This window comes from Triticum aestivum, chromosome 2A (genome assembly GCF_018294505.1).
Source record: "Triticum aestivum cultivar Chinese Spring chromosome 2A, IWGSC CS RefSeq v2.1, whole genome shotgun sequence".
Classification (NCBI taxonomy): domain Eukaryota; kingdom Viridiplantae; phylum Streptophyta; class Magnoliopsida; order Poales; family Poaceae; genus Triticum; species Triticum aestivum.
The window spans coordinates 22,751,564-22,759,135 of record NC_057797.1 but is presented as its reverse complement, the minus strand read 5'-3'; positions in this window follow the sequence as shown (position 1 = coordinate 22,759,135).

Below are 7,572 nucleotides of genomic sequence, written 5' to 3'. Positions count from 1 at the left end.
GCTGTCTCGAGCTCCTCTCTTAAGCAGGCCTTCTGGGCCTACCTCTTCTGCGATGCCCTGTTGGGCCTACTAGGCTAGCGGGCCTGCATCCTGGCCTAACTTGAATTTGGGTTTCTAGTCGTATGCAGGCCTGTGTGGCCCAGTAGGTGGGCTTTTTTTTCTTATTTTTTTTGATTTATTTATTTTTGTGAATAACTTAACTTTGAAAATAGATTTTTCAGTGATTCTTTTTTCTTATGTTTAATATTAGTGTGTTTTATCATTATATTCAATTTGGTAATGCTTACATTATTTAAAAAATGAAATGCCTTTGTAACGGATGAGTTTTCGTCCGAAACCCTGATACTTCGAAACAGATTGTCCATTTTGTACACGAAGTGCATCCAGTTTTTGCGGTAACCCTATCTACTTTTTTGCACATGCTATGTGGGTGAAATTATGATACCATGCCAACTTTCAACCTTTTCTGAGTTCATTTGAAATGCTTTTCAATTTCAGGGTCATTTAGCTGAAAAAATCAGTAAATGCATGAAAGAATTTGCTTGCACATAAAATTTCTTCGCGTTTCAAATGGCAAAACACATAACTAGCTACCCTAACTATTACAGAGATTTCCTCCTGGGTGTGAAACACAGAAGAAAGTGATGATAGTTAAGCCGATCACATCCCAGATCTTTGGGTGTGAAACTTTTTCTTCGCGTGTGTCCCTTTGCGTCGTAGCCATGGAAAATCTTCATCATTTAACGGGATGCTCGGGTCAATATTCACTGTGATTGGAGCAATTTCATCAAACTTTTCATAATCTTCTGACTTGTCTATCTTGTCATCCACTCCCACGATGTTTCTCTTCCCAGAAAGAACTATGTGCCGCTTTGGCTCGTCGTACGATGCATTCGCTTCCTTATCTTTTCTTTTTCTTGGCTTGGTAGACATGTCCTTCACATAGAAAACCTATGCCACATCATTGGCTAGGACGAATGGTTCGTCTGCATAAGCAAGATTGTTGAGATCCACTGTTGTCATTCCGTACTGCGGGTCTTCCGTTACCCCGCCTCGTGTCATATTGACCCATTTGCACCGAAACAAAGGGACCTTCAAACCACGTCGATAGTCAAGTTCCCATATGTCCTGTATATAACCATAATATGTTTCCTTTCCCGTCTTGGTTTCTGCATCAAAGCGGACACCACTGTTTTGGTTGGTGCTCTTCTTATCTTGGGCGATCGTGTAAAATGTATTACCATTTATCTCGTACCCTTTGAAAGTCATTATATTTGAAGATGGTAACTAGGACAGCAAGTACAGGTCATCTTCAATAGAGGTGTCATGCATGGTACGTGCTTGCAACCAGCTCGCGAAACTCCTGGTTTGTTCATGTGTAATCCAGTCATCAGACCGCTCCGGGTGTTTGGAGCGTAGCAAATTCTTGTGTTCATCCATATACGGAGCCACCAAGGCGGAATTCTGTAGAACTGTGTAGTGTGCTTCCGTGAGAGAATGTCCGTCCATACATATTATTTGTTCCCCTCCTAGCGTGCCTTTTCCATCCAGTCTGCCCTTATGCCGCGATTCAGGAACACCAATCGGCTTAAGGTCAGGAATAAAGTCAATACAAAACTCAATGAACTCCTCATTTTGAAGGCCCTTGGAGATGCTTCCTTCTGGCCTAGCACGGTTATGAACATATTTCTTTAAGACTCCCATGAACCTCTCAAAGGGGAACATATTGTGTAGAAATACAGGACCCAAAACGTTAATCTCTTCGCATAGGTGAACTAGGACGTGTGTCATGATGTTGAAGAAGGATGGTGGGAACACCAACTCGAAACTGACAAGACATTGCACCAAATCATTCTGTAACCTTGGTATGATTTCTGGATCGATTACCTTCTGAGAGATTGCATTGAGAAATGCACATAGCTTCACAATGGCTAATCGAACGTTTTCCGGTAGAAGCCCCCTCAATGCAACCATATCATGTAGGGCAGGTCCCAAAATGTAGATTTCTTCTTCCACATGGGTGCGCGTCCGTCAGCGTCATTCGAAACAGGTTGTCCACCAGGACCCTTTCCAAAGACCACCTTCAAATCCTTGACCATATCATGTACATCAGCACCAGTAAGGTGGCGAGGCTTCGTCCGGTGATCCGCCTCACCTTTGAAATGCTTGCCTTTCTTTCTTACGGGATGCCTGCTCGGAAGAAATCGACGATGTCCCAGGTACACATTCTTATTAGCCAAATATATACTGTCGGTATCGTCCAAACAGTGCGTGCATGCGCGGTATCCCTTGTTTGTCTGTCCCGAAAGGTTACTGAGAGCAGGCCAATCATTGATGGTCACGAACAGCAACACCTTTAGGTCAAATTCTTCCCATATGTGCTCATCCCACGCACGTACACCTGTTCCATTCCACAGTTGTAAGAGTTCTTCAACTAATGGCCTTAGGTACACATCAATGTCGTTGTCGGGTTGCTTAGGGCCTTGGATGAGCACTGGCATCATAATGAACTTCCGCTTCATGCACAACCAAGGAGGAAGGTTATACAAACATAGAGTCACAGGCCAGGTTCTATGGTTGCTGCTCTGCTCCCCAAAAGGATTAATGCCATCTGCGCTTAGACCAAACCATACGCTCCTTGCGTCATCTGCAAACTCCTTCCCGTACTTTCTTTCGATTTTTCTCCACTGCGACCCGTTAGCGGGTACTCTCAACTTTCCGTCTTTCTTACGGTCTTCTCTGTGCCATCGCATCGCCTTGGCATGCTCTTTGTTTTGGAACAAACGTTTCAACCGTGGTATTATAGGAGCATACCACATCACCTTGGCAGGAATCTTCTTCCTGGGGCGCCGGCCCTCGACATCACCAGGGTCATCGCGGCTGATCTTATAGCGCAATGCACCACATACCGGGCAAGCGTTCAAATCCTCATACTCACCGCGGTAGAGGATGCAATCATTAGGGATTGCATGAATCTTCTGCACCTCTAACCCTAGAGGGCAGACAACCTTCTTTGCTTCGTACGTACTCTCGGGCAATTCGTTGTCCTTTGAGCATATCCTTTATCATTACCAACAACTTTCCAAATCCCTTGTCAGATACACCATTCTCTGCCTTCCATTGCAGCAATTCCAGTGTGGTGCCCAGCTTTTTCTTGTCACCTACGCAATTCGGGTACAACAATTTTTTGTGATCCTCTAACATGTGCTGCAACTTCTTCTTCTCCAAAGCACTTGCGTAGTTTCTCTTTGCATCGGCAATGGCCCGACCTAGATCATCAACGGGCTCATCTGATGCCTCTTCTTCAGCTTCTTCCCGCATTGCCGGCTCAGCTTCTTCCCGCATTACCGGCTCAGCTTCTTCCCCCATTGTTGTATCATCGTATCCAGGAAACCCATGGCCAGGATAGCTGTCGTTGTCCTCTTCTTCTTCATTGTCTTCCATCATAACCCCTCTTTCTCCGTGCTTGGTCCAAACATTATAGTGGGGCATGAAACCGGACTCAAACAGGTGGACGTGAATGGTTCTTGACGTAGAGTAATTGTGACCATTCTTACAGCCAGCACATGGACAAGGCATAAAACCATCCGCCCGCTTGTTTGCCTCAGCCGCAATCAGAAAAGTATGCACGCCCTCAACGAACTGGGGAGAGCATCGGTCATCGTACATCCATTGCCGGCTCATCTTCATTACACAATACCGAATAGACCAAATTAATACAAGTTCATACATAAAGTTCATACAACACTTAAATGCAACAAACAAATAACTCTCTAGCTAAAGCATTTAAATGCAACAACAAATGCGATTAAGATCGCAACTAGGTAACAATGGATCCAACAGCATAATGATACCAAGCCTCACTATCGATGGCATATTTTCTAATCTTTCTAATCTTCAAGCGCATTTTGTCCATCTTGATCTTGTGATCATCGACGACATCGGCAACATGCAACTCCAATTCCATCTTCTCCCCCTCAATTCTTTTCAATTTTTCTTTCAAGTACTCGTTTTCTCTTTCAACTAAATTTAACATCTCGACAATAGGGTCGGTTGGAATTTCCGGTTCACATACCTCCTAGAAAAAATTTCTATGTCAACTTGATGGGCATAATTTGTCATGAACACGAAATGCAACTAGTTTTAAAAGAGAATATATATACCACATCTGAATCATAACAAGGACGAGGGCCGACGGGGACGGATATCAAAACCATGGCACTATATGTATAACAAACAACGTACGGGTAAGATAATTATACGAGTAACTAGCTATATATCCAAATCACACAAACATCAATTTTTATATAAAATTTCATGAACAAAGAGGCGCACCACAAGGTGGTGCCGGCGACGGGACGGTGCGGGCGATCGACGGTGGTTACGACGGAGATTTAGAAGGCACTAAGTAAACCACACCTACATATGCAAACTAAGTGTTATTTTTGAGCTAAAATTGCATATAAATCAAATACTAGCACATAATATATATATATATTTCCTCCCAAATTACTAAACTCACAAATTAATCACTATATAAAGCATTGCAAGAGTAAATCTAGCAATGAGAGATGAAAGGACAAAGTTGCTAACCTTTGTGATCATTTCAATGGATGGGGGCCTTCAAATCTTGAAAAAATTTGGGCAAAATGTGTGATGAGCTCGAGAGGAAGAGGGGAAGAACAGAGAGGAGAGGGGAAAGGGGAAGAACAGAGCGAGCTCGGGTGGACGAAGGGTTTATGTAGGACGACCTTTAGTACCGGTTCGTGCCAAGAACCGGTACTAAAGGGGCTGGAGGGGCCCCAGTCTGACAACATCCTGCCACCACTCTCATTAGTACCGGTTTGTGGCACGAACTGGTGCTAAAGGTTCGCCACGAACCGGTACTAATGAGAGCGGCCCAGCTAGCCGTTGGAACCGGCACTAATGTGTACATTAGTGCCGGCTCAAATACAAACCGGCACTAATGTGCTTCATGTTTGACCCTTTTTCTACTAGTGTAAGCAAGGAGGAAACATTATAGACTATAAATGGGTATATAAAATTAAAAGGAAATCTGATGGCACAATAGACAGGTACAAGGCTAGGTTAGTGGCTAAAGGATTCAAACAAAGATATGGTATTCACTTTGAGGACACCTTTAGTCCAGTAGTTAAAGCTGCTACTATTAGGCTTGTTCTGTCTGTTGCTGTCTCCAGGGGATGGAGCCTTCGCCAATTGGATGTACAGAATGTGTTCTTGCATGGCATTCTCGAGGAAGAAGTATATATGCGACAGCCACCTGGTTTTGAGGATGGGTCAAGACCACATCAAGTATGCAGGTTGGACAAAGCTTTATATGGTCTCAAACAGGCACCCAGGGCGTGGTATTCAAGGTTGAGCTCGAAGCTACAACTACTTGGTTTCCGACCATCAAGGGGAGATACCTCTCTGTTCTTCTTTCAGAAAGGGAAGGTGATCATATTTATGTTAATTTATGTGGATGATATAATTGTTGCTAGCTCTTCATCAAAAGCCACCTCAGCATTGTTGAAAAATTTGAAAAATGACTTTGCAATCAAAGATCTGGGAGAGGTGCATTATTTCCTAGGCATAGAAGTTAAAATATTAAATGAAGGTATTTTACTTACACAAGAAAAGTATGCCAAGGACATATTAAAGCGTGTAGGAATGACAGATTGCAAGCCTTCCAGCACACCCATGTCAACTACTGAAAAATTGTCATTGCATGAAGGAGAATTACTAAGTTGAGAAGAAGGAACTAAATACAGAAGTACGGTTGGTGCACTCCAGTACTTAACATTAACAAGACCAGATATATCTTTCTCTGTCAACAAAGTCTGTCAGTTTTTGCATGCTCCTACTTCTGTTCACTGGACAGCTGTAAAGAGAATACTAAGATATATCCAAGGGAGTGCTGGCACTGGTCTGACAGTATGCAAATCTTCTTCAACAACTGTTAGTGCCTTTTCTGATGCAGATTGGGCAGGATGTCTTGATGACAGGAGATCTACTGGAGGCTTTGCTGTGTTTTTTGGTTCAAACCTTATATCATGGACTGCAAGGAAACAAGCAACAGTTTCACGTTCTAGCACTGAGGCTGAGTACAAATTTTTGGCAAATGCTACTGCTGAGGTGATGTGGATAGAGACACTTCTTGATGAGTTAAATATTGATAGACCACATGTGTCGTACTCATAGTGTGATAATCTTGGAGCAACATATTTGTTTGCAAACCCTGTATTTCATGCCAGGACAAAACACATAGAGATTGACTTTCACTTTGTATGTGAGAGAGTTGCACAGAAACTTTTGGAGATAAAATTCATCCCAACTGGAGATCAAGTTGCAGATGGGTTCACTAAACCACTACAAGTTCGAAAGCTTCAAGCCTTCAAGAACAATCTCAACCTTGACATGTTAAGATTGAGGGAGGATGTTAAAAGGTAGATTGTAGCGTGTCAACTTGTGTACGTATTTGTGTATGCGTTGGTTGTAATCCTGCGTGAGTTGTAATCGAGGTAGGTTGTTATAGTCTGGCCTTATCTTGTATAGCTTGGATTAGGGGCCAAGACTTCAACAACCTACCTCACCGCATGTACCCTGTGCTATATAATCAACACGAACGCGTCCCTGATGAGATCATCAAACGAATGCGTCCCTGATGAGATCATCAAACGAACGCGTCCCTGATGAGATCATCAAACGCTTAACCTAGTTTCTTACAGTAAAAAGAGTCCACAAAGTTTACATTATTACTGCTCTACTCCCGTGTCCTCCCCGCAAATATAGTACAACCATTGAAATGAATGATGGTCACTCCTTACCTTTTTCTTGCGGGGAAACACACTTCATACCAACTTGCCTCTCTTTCACACTTCTAACCAACTTGCCTCTCTTAAATGATTTTGATATAGTGATGACGCCTCTCGAGAAGCCTACAGCTTTCTCACGTAGTCATTTTCAGAGGTAGACCACCCCGTGTGTAAAAGAAAGACGCGCCCCGGTCGCTCTCGCGGGCGGGCTGGGTGCAACCCTAGCCGCCGTCGTCCGCAGGCGGGGAGTGTGGCGTTCCCAAAGGGCGACGCGGCAGCGCTTCTGGTGGCCGGGCTCCCGGCGCGGCGGTGGCTGCGTGGCGGGTTGGTGGGGTGGGCCTACGCGACGGTGTGGCCGGGTGGCTGGCTGGGTCGGGGCCGTCAGATCCGGCAGTTGGAGCCGCGAGCTGCGACGGCGCGGACTGGTTGTGCCAACTAGCTTGGCTGGCCCGACCTCCAGTGGGGTGGGCGTGGGCAGAGGGTTGCCCTCGGCCGCCCCTTTGTGGTCGGCACTGGGCAATTTGGCAGCCTTCTCGGGCTGCCTTTGGCTCGGTTCTGTCCGGATCTGGGATGGATCCTAGTGGAGTTCATGTACCTCGCAAGGATTAGGCTTGGCAGTCGTGTGGTGGTGGCATTCGTCGATGAGGCGGCTGCTGTGGCTTGGGCGGCGGCGGTTGGCTGTGGATGGCGAGGTGCGGGTGTGGGGGCCTCCTCCCTTCTCCTAGGTTCGGGTCGGCGGTGCGGACAAATCGCGCCA